Raw genomic sequence first — 15,035 nt, forward strand, 5'->3', positions numbered from 1 at the left:
CAGAAGTTTGGGTTGGATGTTGGAATCCTCTGTCGAGTTTTAAAAAATATAGATGGCTTTATTTCCAGACACACTGGAAATTTACAGTCAGAAATTTAATGCTTGGGGAACTGATATGTTGTTTTTTCTAAAGTCTCCAAAGGCCACTCAAACCTACAGATGACTTGAAAACTACCATAGTATTATTTCATAGCACTTATACCTTACATGTTGTTTTTCCATATATCTTCCTTTTAATTGTCACAAGAGATAAGTAAAGTATATCCTATAGCCCTAAGAGTTAAGTAAAGTGTATCCTATTTCATAAATGAATAGGCTGAATTTCAGAGGTAGTTGGCAATATTTAGGGGACTCATAATCAGTTCTGATTTCAAGCCCCAACCTTCCTTCTGAAATATTAAAGTTAAATATTTCAAATAGCTAAAACCAAAGTGCCTGTCTTACATATGTTTAATGCTCTGAGATTTGTCATTATATTTCTGATAATAGAGAAATTGGAAAACAGTTTACTTCATTTTGGTAAAGTGTGAAGATACTCTTCAAATGTTTAAGGTCTTAAGATTTTAAATTATGAAATCAGGGATACAACAGTCATTATTTTTATGGTAGTCTTTTTTTTTAATGGTTCAAAGTCATTATGACCTAGTCATTACTATCAATGAGGATAATTAAGACTTTTCAAGTAAAACAAAAATTTTAAATGGGACCTATTCCTTTCATCTCTAAATTTGAAGTCATTTATGATTCCTTGTTTCAGTTATTCTAGGAAGAAAAGTAAATGTATGGTATTTTTATTTTTGATTGATATGTAATTATAGAGAGATTTAAGTTATAATATGTATATGTAATATATCTTAACTCCATAAACTCATAAATATTATTTCTCATAATAAAGGGCCAGCAGCATATAATAATTCAAAATTTTACGACTAGTGATTAAGATATTATTTCCTAGAAAGAAAAATATTGTATTTATACTAAAGAAAACTAAAAAGTACTTTTGCAATAAGAGCTAATTTCAAAGGACGTAGTTGATGTGCTATAACATTGAGCCAAATTTTCCCATTACAGAATGCTCTAAAGAGGATCTCTTTAAAATTCATAGGCTAATCCTTCCTTCAGTGTGTATTTGCCTCTAGGTCAGAAGGATGGAAGAAAGTGTTGGGCATTATTTGTAACGTGCTCCCATCTGATAAAGAAAATCAGAGCAAAATGTATTTTTATATCCAAAGCATCCTTAATTTTCTCAGATTACCTTGCCTGTCTTTTAAAATCCTCATCTTGAGAAATTTTGAGAGTGAAATCATTCCTTTACTCCTTAGCTACACTTTAGAGTAGATATCGTGAATGGACCATGACAGTCAGTTTGTAGCACTATGAATGAAAGATTTAAGACCTGAGACTACCATTTGGCGCAAGCAGACAAGCAATATGCTCCTTTACCTGTCCTCCCACTATTCTAAGCTATCTCCTCCAAAAACATATGAATTTACTTGCAGAGTACAGAGATATAATATTAGCTCCAAATCTAGGAGCAACAGATACATATTCTTATTTCACTTAAACATTTTCCAAAGAAAGAATATACAATATTAAAGTATGATTAAATGATTTTTCATGTGTGAGACAGACCTCCGTATCTGTAGGATAACAGGTCAGTCTATGTAACAGGACTAGAAAGGAGTGAGATTCTGGAATACAACAGCGGTAGAAAGTCTCTTGTCCACTTTAATATCCAGTGTTGTCACTCTATACAGCGAAAACCTTTCAGTAAATAGTAGCGCTGAAAATATTTATTTTGTTTAATCTTTGAAGGTTTACTTTGATAAGGAACATAAAATCCAGTCCCAGTTGGGAAACTAAAACATATTTCCTATGTTGCTTCAGTCAGATTATTAAGGCATTTCCAGGAATCCATTTATAGTTCATTTGTTTTTCCATGTAAGTTTAATGTTTTGTTTTCTTTCAGCTTTTGCTTGTCCAATGAATGATCTACTCAAGAAACTTATTTTCTTACAGATTAAAAAAAGTCTTCATTATAAGAAACTATTTTTTAGAAAACTAGCACACTTTAATATCAATGTATATAGATGAATAAACATATTTGAGGTGTTTATAATTAGCTGACTAGGAAGACTATTAACTCTTTTAGTTATATAGGAAATTACATAGTAATTTACATAGTAAATTTACATAGTAAAATTACTATGTAATTTATTCCAGTGCATCAGATGCCAAAAAGAGCTAATACACCTCAGAGTTCATAACAGCAATTCTGATGTGAGAGATTTAACGTACTATTTACAGAAAGATTATTATTCTCAAGTATTACGTTTCACATACGTGTTAATGTGTAATTTCTCATTTGGTGAAATTCACTGGAAAGTTTTGCTAAATCTTCAAAATCATGTTCTCAGAGAAACACATCTCTGAGGTGTTAAGCTAATAAAACAACATTCCCACAGCCTGTTTGGGTCACTGAATTCTGAAAATGAGAGACTTCCTCACCCAGACTCAAGTAAGGTTCTTCCAATTGGCTCTTAAGAACTTCAGGATGTTCAAAATTAAGCAATAAAATTGCCATTTGATATGTCTGGAAAATTAGAGGAAGACAAAAGAGTACTATTTCATTACTACAGTTGAAATAGCCATTATTTAAATATTAAAGTAATGTTTTACAATCTAAATCACAGAAGAAAAGAAGTCAGTTTTCTTATGCACTGTTCTTGAAAATTGCATGTTTTTATACATTTGTAGAGTCCACTTTAAAACCAAAGGTACATTTTCAGGGAGATCAGCTCGGAGCTTTGCGACCACCTAGCGGGGTGGGATAGGGAGGGTGGGAGGGAGCTGCAAAAGGGAGGGGATATGGGGATATATGTATATATATAGCTGATTCACTTTATCATAAGCAGTAACTAACACAACAATGCAAAGCAATTATACTCCAATAAAGATTAAAAAAAAAACAAAAAAAAGACCCCAAAGGTGCATTTTATTTTCTGTGTACAGGTCACCTGATGCTGTTTATGTTAGCAAGTGTGGATGCATACATTAGCAGTGTATGGACAAACATAATGTGGTTCTTGATTTCTGGAAGAACTCAAGTATAGAGATCCAAAATCCCCTTTTATCCTTCAACATACAGAACCCTCTTGTTTTGCACTGAGGTGTTAATTTAGCTCTTTACCCATACTGTCTTCAGCCTTTGTCCAGCCTTCCATAGATGTAAGCAAAACTATTTACTTTGTGCTAAGCTTATAATCCTTTGCATCCAAGAATAGTATTGCTGACACAGTCTGCTTACAAACCTCTTTCTGTGGGTGGTACTGTGTCTGATATGACCATATATGAACAGCAGTCCAAATCATCCTGATGATCCAAATTTTCTACCCTCTGGTCAGCAGACACGTGCCCTTCTTCACAATCCTCCTGGAGAGTTCAGGAATCAAAGGAACGCTAGTTTGGGTTTAATGACGAAACATTTGGAATTTAAAAAAAAATTGAATGGCATCATTTTTTAAGACATTTATTCAGTGTCATGATCAGACTATTACATTTAGCAATCAACAATGTGGGTGCAAAATAAAAAAAAATTAAAAACTACATTAAACCTATTGTTGGAATGCTTTACACTTTCCACAGAACAGAAACTAAAATAACCTGTACACAATGAGTCACAGATACAATCCTCGAGTTTTTTCACCCATACACATGTATTGTCTAAAACGTGTCTTCTTTGTAGCAGCCAGGCCCGGCCACCACTGTGCTTGGCTGAGTTCCCAACTCTGTTGTAACATGTGGCTCTCCTGCCACTTCTCTGGCTCTCCTCTCCCTGCTAAGCTTTGTTTCCTGGCAGTAAATAAAACCTTCTGACACTGCCATAGTTACCGCTGCTGCTGAAACTGCCAGAGCCACCTTGGTTTCATGGTTTGGCAAAGTATTGGTCTCTACCACCATAGAGGCCAGAACTTCCGCCTCCAAAGTTTCTTCCTTTCATGGGTCCAAAATTTGAAGACTGATTAGTGCAACTGCAAAGTCATTGTAGCTTCTGCCACCTCCAAAACTGCTTCCATCATTACTAAATCCATTATAGCCATCCCCACTGCCACCATATCTATCTGTCACCAAAGCCACTGATGTAAAGTTTCCTCCATGACCAAAGTTGTCATTTCCACCATAACCACCTCCATGATCACCACCAAAGTTTCCAGAACCATTTCAACCTCTTTGGCTGGATGAAGCACTAGCCGTCTGTTGCCACTTCAGCTGTGGCCATTCATGGTATGGTATTTCCAAATGACAGTCTTGTCTACGGAGTCATGGTCATCAAAAGTTATGGGCTTCCCTGGTGGCGTGGTGGTTGAGAGTCCGCCTGCCAATGCAGGGGACGCGGGTTCGTGCCCCGGTACGGGAAGATCCCACATGCCGCAGGGCGGCTGGGCCCGTGAGCCATGGCCACTGAGCCTGCACGTCCGGAGCGTGGGCTCCACAACAGGAGAGGCCACAACAGTGAGAGGCCCGCGTACCGCAAAAGAAAAAACCTTACCAAAGCAAAGCCTCTCTCTCTCTTTATTTTTTTTAAATGAGGTAGGAAAAATCAAGAAAGTCTTTGGCTCTCAAAGTTTTGCTGGTTAGTTCATGACAAAGTTCTTAAAAGAATTGTTGAACGTAAAGATAGAATATATTTCTTTTAAATATGTAAAATTTGCCAGACTTAGTGTGATTACAATGACTGCCCATAGTGTCCACCCAAGATTTTTTAAAAACATAAACACATGTAATCTGTTGGATTTGAAGTTGGGTGTTCCAACGTGTACGAGTAATTACTTTTCAAAAGTAAATTCTGGGGCTTCCCTGGTGGTGCAGTGGTTGAGAGTCCACCTGCCGATGCAGGGAACACGGGTTCGTGCCCCGGTCTGGGAAGACCCCACATGCTTGCGGAGCGGCTGAGCCGATGAGCCATGGCCGTTGAGCCTGCGCGTCCGTAGCCTGTGCTCCACAACGGGAGAGGCCACAACAGTGAGAGGCCCACGTACCACACACACAAAAAAAGTAAATCCTGCAATGGACACAGCATTTTGAAAACGATATTTGGAAATGTTTCTACTCTTACAGAATTTTATTAGTAAAAAAAAGTGTCATCTATTTTTTAATGGTCTTTTCTGTATTTTATTTTATTTTTTTGACTTTTTATTTTACATTGGAGAATAGTTGATTAACGTTGTGTTAGTTTCAGGTGTACTGTAAAGTGATTCAGTTATACATACACATGTATCTATTCTTTTTTAAGTTCTTTTCCCAATTAGGTTGTTACATAATATTGAGCAGAGTTCCCTGTGCTATACAGTAGGTCTTTGTTGTAGCCTCTCTTCTTGCCACTGCCTCAGTTAAGATTTCAATCATTTCAATTTTCTCATACTGTTCAAAAGAATCTCATTTGTTTATTTTTGTTTTTATTTCCACTACTAAAATATTTTGCCCAGCAAAGAAAACCATAAACAAAACGAAAAGACAACCTGTGACTGGAAGAAAATATTTGCAAACAGTGGGAATGACAAACGATTAATTTCCAAAATATACAAACAGCTCATACAGCTCGATATCAAAAAAACAAACAACCCAATAGAAAAATGGGCAGAAGATGTAAATAGACATTTCTCCAAAGGAGACACACAGATTGACAACAGGCGCATGAAAAAATGCTCAACATCACTAATTATTAGAGAAATGCAAATCAAAACTACAAGAAGGTATTACTTCACACCAAGTCTACAAGTAATAAATATCGGAGAGGGTATGGCGAAAAAGGAACCCTCCTACACTGTTGGTGGGAATGTAAATTGGTACAGCCACTATGGAGAACAGTATAGAAGTTCCTTAAAAAAGTAAAAAGAGAACCACCATATGATCCTGCAATCCCATTCCTGGGCGTATATCTGGAGAAAACTCTAATTTGAAAAGATACATGCACGCCAATGTTCATTGCAGTGCTATTTACAATAGCCAAGACATGGAAGCAACCAAAATGTCCATCAACAGATGAATGGATAAAGAAGATGTGGTATATATACACAATGGAATATTACTCAGCCATAAAAAAGAATGAAATAGTGCCATTTGCAGAAACGTGGGTGGAACTAGAGATTATCATGCGAAGTGAAGTAATTCAGATAGAGAAAGACAAATATATGATATTGCTTATATGTGGAATCTAAAAAAAAAAAATACAAATGAACTTTTTTTTTTTTTTGCGGTACACAGGCCTCTTGCTGTTGTGGCCTCTCCCGTTGCGGAGCACAGGCTCCGGATGCGCAGGCTCAGCAGCCATAGGCTCACGGGCCTAGCCACTCTGCGGCATGTGGGATCTTCCCGGACCAGGGCACGAACCCGTGTCCCCTGCATTGGCAGGCGGACTCTCAACCACTGCACCACCAGGGAAGCCCCAAATGAACTTATTTACAAAACAAAAACAGACACACAAACATAGAAAACAAACTCATGGTTACCAAAGGGGAAGTAGGGAGGGATAAATTAGCAATTTGGGATTAACAAATACACACTACTATACATAAAATAGATAACCAACAAGGACCTACTGTATAGCACAGGGAACTATATCCAATATTTTGTAATAACCTATAAGGGAAAAGAATCTGAAAAAGATTATATATATATATCTGAATCCCTTTGCTGTACACCTGAAACTAACACAACATTGTAAATCAACTATACTTCAATGAAAAAAAAAATCTCTCAGGTGATGTTCTTTAACGTCTTCTTTAATGCACCAACAAAATCTTTTTCACAGTTAATTTGGCACCAGGTCTTTGAGAATCTTCTTTTGTGACAGCCCTCTTTGGTTCCATAACTCTTCCACCCACCATGTGTGACTTTGCATGTGTGGCTGCATGCACCTCCTCCACCGTTGCATATGTGACAAACCCCAAGCCTCTGCAGCATGTGGTGTTGGCATCTCTCATTACTAACAGTCCGTGAGTGCTCCCCATGGCTCAGAAAGGCTCCTCAGACTCAGACTCAGACTCAGACGCTCTTCAGTTGTTTCAAAGCTCAATGAAGAGCTCTGCAGCTTTTTTGACTCTGACCTAGAAAGGAGGACAGTTGTGGGGGAGACTTTAAAATGCTTACTTGGTGATGTTCACTGGTAGACAGGGTAACTGTATCATTTCAAATTCAATTTTTAAAAAATTCAATTAAAAAACAATAATTTGATTTGTTCTCTACTCTATTTGAACTTTGGAAAGGTCAACAAACTCTAAGAATTCATGAGGTATTATTTCCCCCATCCTGTTTAATTTTTGTTGTTTCCCATTCTTCTGATATGATGAACTCTCCTGAACGGATCTCTACAGCACAAGATTTTATGTCCATGTTTAATGACTGTTCTACAAGACTTCCTTATGTGAAGTCATTTCCATTTGCTGCTACCAATGAAACACATTTATTGACAAAATATGTAACAGCAGTCATAAGTCTCACACAAACTTCCTAATCTCCCCACTTCTGATTACGGGGGCCTACCAGAGCTATTGCAAATTTAGATCTCCTCCAGAAACCTCGGACTCATTAATGTAGCAGAGGCTCATAGCAGAGCTTCCCAAAGCACATTACTTGATCTCTCTAAGATGGCCTCTGGGCCTTCCATTGAAGGGTGACAAGAGTCTCCATTCTCCAATAATCAAATAGACTCTAGCTTCCCTTCCAGCAATATCTGCAACAGTCAGCCATTTAAAAACCATCATTTTCCTTTTGAAAACTACAGTCCATAATCCTTCTTGTTAATCTAGAAGAGATAGCAGCCATAAATAGGGATCGCACTAAAGGCAGCACATGGAGGAAATTTTGGTGTTCCCAAGAAAGGACTTGCTTCGCTCAGGAACCTGAAGAAAATGCAAATTTAGAAAATTTCATTATCGTCGTACTCCAGATTCTTTTCTGCAATGTTTCTACATGCGGTAGTCTTCTCTCCTGCCCTCTAGTTTTCTATGGCTTCACGTGAAATTCTGGTTATTCCTTTGGACTTTTCCCCCATATGGATCCCAATATTCACTTCACCAAAAGTAATTTACATTAAAGTGTGAACTTCCAGGTTCAATCCTGGTAGAAGGAAATTTGGAATCTCAAAGAGTAAATTTCACTTTGATATCTCAAATGTAGATGCAAAGATAGATGTTAGATAACTAGCTGCCTAGCTAAATAGATGGCTAAGACAAACAGATACCTAGATAAAAATCTTCTTGATGCCTCTTGTGCACTCATGTTATTTCCTCAAACTGAAGAGACATAGATCACAGGGATCAACAGTAGGTACTCCATTTATGAAAGCTTGCCCATATCTTCCTTGAATAATTCATTATAATTTAAGAAAAGCTGAAGACTAGTGTGTCCGCTGATACACAATATAGGCATCATATTGTGAATACTAGATCTTAAAAGACATACTTGTACTAGGTTTTAAGTGTAAATATGATTTAAAAATTTTCTCAATAATAGTATGTCTGACCACAGTACAGACTGTTCATTAAACAGGCTTCCATCTTTACGTACATACTGAATTAAAATTATAACTAGATCAACAAAGAGCATCTTCAAGTCTGAACATTCTCTCTGATACAATTAATAATTTTTTTTCTCTTTGGAATACAGCTGGATTTCTTAAGGGCACATTCTCATTGATACTATAATACATGGCATGAAAACATAGTGCTGGTTTCCTTAATTTTTCTGACAGGGTATGACTTTCCTATCATCATCTAAAAATCTCTTATTTATGTTAATAGTGGGTGCTATTGCTGATAAGCTACTTGTAATAAATAAGTCAAACAAAAAGGCACAAATTCTGCAGATGGTGGAATAATTCAGTGGGATAATCTGCATAAGCAGATTCAGATTTTCATAGAAAACATTTTAATTTAATGTTGAGCTTTGATCACTAGCTTACTGAACATCCCTAATTTTTTTCATCTAGTTCCCACTTTCTTTTTAATTAAATTGTACTGCAATTAGTGATTAATCTTTTTCCAAGTAGCAACATGATTATATTATGCTATGTTATATGGCACAGATTTTCCATTGTTATAATTTTACTCAGATATACAGCTTTATGTCACCTGCTCTCTTAGTAGAATACTGTTCAATGTAAAGGAAAAGCAAACAATTCAATGTTAGCTTGTACTTTATTCATCTGAAAAGAAAGCACAGGCTTTCTGGTCAGGCATGTAATGAGTTAGAAGTCACCACTTCATTCTAACAACAAATAAGGAGCTGAACAAACTGAAAAATCAACTCTTTTTAGATCCATCTGAGAACTGAGGTCACAGGACAAACTACTGCCCCCCAAATTGGAGAAACAGACAGGACGATACAGAGATTAACAACTCACTAGAGCAGAAATTTCTATAGGAACTGATGCCAGAGTAGGAAAACCTGAACTGAATTACTGAATATCTGAGAAAAATCTTCTGCATCCAGCTGGTGAAGTAGAAAAGAAACCACTTTGAAATACAGCAGAGCATTCTGTTCTTCTTAAGGAGGCCTGCCCTCAGGAGAAACTATTTTACCAAAGTGTTAACTATTGGGGTTTCTTTCAGAGCCCAACCTAACTGGAGGAAAAGAAATACCCAATTCCTGCTCTGTCAAGCCTTTCATGTGGGTGAAGGGAATTACCCAAATCTAGCCCTCTCTAGCTATTCACTCCCATCTAAGGGAGGGGTGGGGAGGGACTGAGAGGCACTGGTACAGTTCATAGTCCAGGGGCACAGGCTCACTAAAAGACTGAGACCTAATCATGTGACTATAGAATACTTCCTCTCTCCCTACACCTCACCATCACATTATTAATGGCCTATTTACTGCAGTGCCTTTTATCCAGTACATCATGTCCACCTTTCAACAAAAAATTACAAGGCACAATAAAAAGCAATAATACGGTTTGAAGAGACTAAACAAGCATCAGAATCAGAGTCAGACATGATAGGAATGTTGGAATTATCATACTAAGAATTTTTTTAACTATACTTAATAAGCTAAGGGCTTTAATGGAAAAAGCAGACGACATTGAAGAACAGATGATAATGTAAGCAAAGAGATGGGAATTCTAAGAAAGAATCAACAAGAAATGCTAGAAATGAAAAATGCAGTAACAGAAATAAAGAATGCCTTTGATGGGCTCATTAGCAGTCTAGACATGACTGAGGGAAGAATCTCTGAGCTTGAGGATATAACAATAGAAACTCCCCAAAGTAAAAATCAAAGAGAAAAAACTCTGAAACGAACAGGACAGAATATTTAAGAATTGTGGGACAACTACACCAAAAGGCATAACATACATGTGATAGGAATACCAGAAAGAAAGGAACAGAAGTGATATTTGGAGCAATACTGACGGAGAATTTCCTCAAATTATTTCCTCAAATGATTCCAACCATGTGACATTCTTGAAAAGGTAACACTATGAAGACAATAAAAACGTCAGTGGTTGCCAGGGGTTGTGAGGTGGGGGGGCTCTAGGGAGGGGTGAATAGGCAGAGCACAGTGGAGTTTTAGGGCAGTAAACTGTTCTATATGATATTACCGTGATGGATCCACATTATACATTTGTCCAAACTCACAGAATGTACACCAAGAGTGAACCTTAATGTAAGCCATGGATCCTGTAGGCTCAGTGATTGTCACACTGTGGTCGAGATCAATAGTGGGGCAGTTTGTGTATGTATGGGAACAGGAAGTATACGGTAACTCTCTGTACTTTCCACTCAACTTTGCTATGAACCTAAATCGTCTTTAAAAATTAAAGTTTATTAATTTTTTTAAAAAATACATCAAAGTTTTTACAGAGCACACATAATTAGCTGGCTCGTTTCCATAGAAGAAATATGCATGGTACTCAGAATCTGCTTCTTATACATTTGTTCATGAATTCACTCAACAATTACTATTTTCTTTGGATGACAATCTTCACATACAGTAAGTTGAAACTCCTCTAACTTAACAGAAACAGCTATCACTGAACTCTTTTCCCTCCCATTGTTTTTCACAGGAGGCTGATGATACAGTACCCAAGAATCCCTAGCCTGTGAGGTAGATGCTAAGCCAAACAAGGATGACATAAGTAGAATCTCAGGTCTCTGTTGCAGTGACAACCACGTTCAAGCCTAGCTCAAATAATAATAAGAAGTGAGACAAGTATCTGTACAGTAACCACTGGTTCTGATCCTTTTGTTTTTCAACCTCCTCCTCTACTTGTCTTTAATATGTGCTTATTAGTCAGTCACTGTCTTAATCTCTTGGGGCTGCTGTAACAAATTACCATGGACTAGGTGACCTGTAAACAACAGAAACTTATTTCTCACAGTTCTGGATGCTGGAAGTCCAAGATCAAGGGGTCAGCACAGGTTCTGGTGAGGACCCTCTTTCAGGTTGCAGACTGTCAACATCTTGTATCCTCATGTGGCAGAGCCCAGAGAGAGAAAGTAAGCTCTCTTGTGGCTTTTATAAGGACACATCTCACACATAAGGACACCTTACCTAATCCTAATTAACTTCCAAAGGTCCTACCTTCTAGTATCATTATATTGTGGGGTAGAGTTTCAACATATGAATCTGGGGGGACACAAACAACCCACAACAGTCACCAAAACATAACTATGTTGCTTGTTATCGTTATCGTCCAATTGTGTACTTAAGATTTGGGAAATTCTATTTATATTCTGTTTGTTTTTTGTCTATTTTTTTTAGCATACAGAGTTTAATAAATTTGTGAAAAGCACGAAATTATTTCATATTCCTATGTGGGAATTGGGAATTAATAGAGAAATATATTGAGGAGGATTCTGAAAATTAGTTTTACACAATAACAAGAAACATAGAGAATACATGAAGGGAAGTGAAATCTTACCACTCTACCTGGAAGCAGTAAGCCCTGACCCGGACCCACAAAGAGCAGCTGCTTATATTTCAAGTGAGAAAGTTGCCTTTTGATCTCTGTAGAAGGTATATCTTTTGACCTCAATAGGATATGTTTCAGCAGGAAGGTTCAGACATACAGGTGTTCAGATTTGAATAGCAAGCTATTTATCTTCTGCCAGTTTACAGGATAGAACTATGGTTCTCAAGTTTTAATGTGCCTTGTGCCTGGAGGGTTTATTAAAACCAGATTACTGGGCCCCCAGAAGATCTTAATTTAGTAGGTCTAGGGCGGAGCCTTGCTTTCTAGCAAGTTTCTAGGGCATGCTCATGCTGGTCAAGGGACCACATATTGAGAACCGGTGGGGTAGAAGGTACTGTTGATTTAGTGTATTTGCATATATCCTCAGAATGTACTAATTTGTTATTTGTATACCAACAGTCCTCCTCTTTCCCACTCTATATAAATAGCTCTTTAGGTGTGAATTAGTTGTGTTAAATGGGTTTGTCCTACAAGCGCAGGAACTTTTGTACAAAACAAACAAACAAAAATACCAGAGGAGGCCTGAATTTGAAGTAAGGAAGTTTGAGTCTCAGCTTTTTCACTTTTCTGTCCTCAGTGGCTTGGGCTGATCAATTACTATCAGAGGCTCACTTCCTTTCTCTGTAAAATGGGTTGATATCCATCTCCCAAAGTTATGAGTGTTAAATGGGATGAGCATGTGAAAGTGCCTTGAAAACAGCAAAGTACTCTACAAAGGTAACAGTTTATGATTATTGATCTTATTATTGATTTGAGAATGACTCCCCACCTCCAAAGCTCCTGGTAAAGAAAAGACTCATCATAGTGGGTGAGTTTTGTCGACTGACCACAGTAAGCAGTCAATTAAATATTTGTAGGCTGATGGATAAACTGAGACAGACTCAGTTCCTTGAAAGACATCTTGCAATATATAGATAGATTAACTGAGAGAACTCTACTTTTCATTTGTAATAGCAAACTAAGGGAAATTAATTGAATACAACTGAATAAGTATTTATTAAGTACTTGCTCTGTATCAAATGCCACGATTAATCATCCCCTGTTCATATTTTAAGTTATTTCAAATAGTAAACACCCAACGAATTACCCATTTGAGACCCAATTGCATTTTGAAAACACTCCCAGCAAAATGAGAATTTAGGGGCTTCACTTGGTGGCGCAGTGGTTGAGAGTCCGCCTGCTGATGCAGGGGACACAGGTTCGTGCCTCGGTCCGGGAAGATCCCACATGCCGCGGAGCGGCTGGGCCCGTGAGCCATGGCCGCTGAGCCTGCGCGTCCGGAGCCTGTGCTCCGCAACGGAAAAAAAAAAAAAAAAAAAAAGGGGGAATTTAGCCTACATAACTCTGCTTTGAATTTATTCAGTATGAATTATCATACATTGTACTAGTAAAGTTAAATATCGAATTCTAAATCGGTGATCTAAACAAAGAATGTTAAGTGAAAACTTAAAATAAAATTACAAAGCAACACAAATCTAGCAATACAAATGTGTATCATCTCATGTCTATATACTTTTAAAATCCATTGGACATGGATGGCATATATGGAGTAATGAAAAACAGGTATTTACATATATATATATGTATATATATGAGTGGATAGAGGTTATTTTTGAGGGGAATAATAAAGGGGGAATTTAACATTGTACTTTGTAAATTTCTGCATTGTTTATATGTTACAAAAATATTCATATATATAGAAATTTTGTACTGAAAACAATTGAAAGTAAATAATTAAAAAATATATATATCGTCAGTACACTTCCAGGGACTCCTGCTTGGAAAGCAGTATTCTCCCACATGATGAGTCTCTATTCCCCTTCCAAAATATTGACCTGTGAACAAATCATAAGGCTTCCTGACCTGGCTAACACAGAATCCCAATCCAGTTCCTTTAACTGGTAATTCCTTCAGGGCCATTTCACACGGTTCCCATGCTCTGTGTCACAAGGTACCACCGCTGAGCCCTGGGCTGCCCTTCAAGTGGTCATTGGGAGTGATGTCTAATCAAGAACAACTTTCCCTGCAGGTTTCTTTCCTCTCATTTACTTCCCACTGATTCTCAGAGAGGTGATTCCGCAGGAAAACTAGAGCTGCTGTTTAATCAGTTCCCTTGATTTCCTTCTGAAATCCATAGGAAGATAGTGTTGTTGCAATAACTCCGTCTCTGGGGTGTCTTTAGAAACTTCCGGCATTTTGCTGACAAGTCGTGTCCCAGTCGGCTTCGCGCTGGGCACTAGATCTGCGTAGAGAAGGGAAGCAAAACAGAAAACGTGGTCTGCACTCTGCCCCCACGCTGCCTAGAACACAAAGCCAGGAGGAAGGCGTGAGAGGTTTGAGTCTAAGAAGAGAAATCAAAATTGGGTGGAAGGCAGCTTAAAAAGGAGCAGAGGAATTAAGGAGGGTGAAGAAAAAGAAAAGTAACTGGATCCCTTTTTTTTTTTTTTTTTTGTAGAAAAGGTAAATTAAAAGTTTTGAGGATTAATGAACCTAGCTCTAAATGTAAGTTATAATGTAAAAACAATTTTTTAATGCCCAAAGTTTCTAAAGCCACCCTAGTGACAGGATGTTATCACCCAGAGAAGACGTAAGTAGAGCCTGCTTCCTAAGGTGAGGCTCTCCCCCGCCTCAGGGCTGCCTCAGTTAACGATCACATTCCACTGTCAGTTTGTCTGAATGTCTGTCTCCATTCTAGACCACAAACTGTTCGAAGGCAGAAATCCAGCTCTTTATGCCAGTTTTGCAGTGATGACTGTATTGCCCAGACTTCATAGATATATTGAATAAATGAATGAGAATCTTTTTTTCTTTTTTTGAAAAGCGAATTCCTAAAACAATCTAATACTGAAATGTGTTCAAAGTTCTTTTAGAACGATCTTAGATGCTACTATATCAGGTCCTATATTTTTCAGTTGCCATTATTTAGAATTCTATATATTCTATTCTCACAATCTCATTCATTCTTTTCTTTTATATGGAACCCTAATATATCTTTTCTTTTCATTTTTTCTAGATTGATTTCCAAACTCACCTTCTTACTCTTAAGCTGAGCTTCTTAATTGTGAAT

The sequence above is a fragment of the Globicephala melas genome, chromosome 3, assembly GCF_963455315.2.
Source record: "Globicephala melas chromosome 3, mGloMel1.2, whole genome shotgun sequence".
NCBI lineage: Eukaryota > Metazoa > Chordata > Mammalia > Artiodactyla > Delphinidae > Globicephala > Globicephala melas.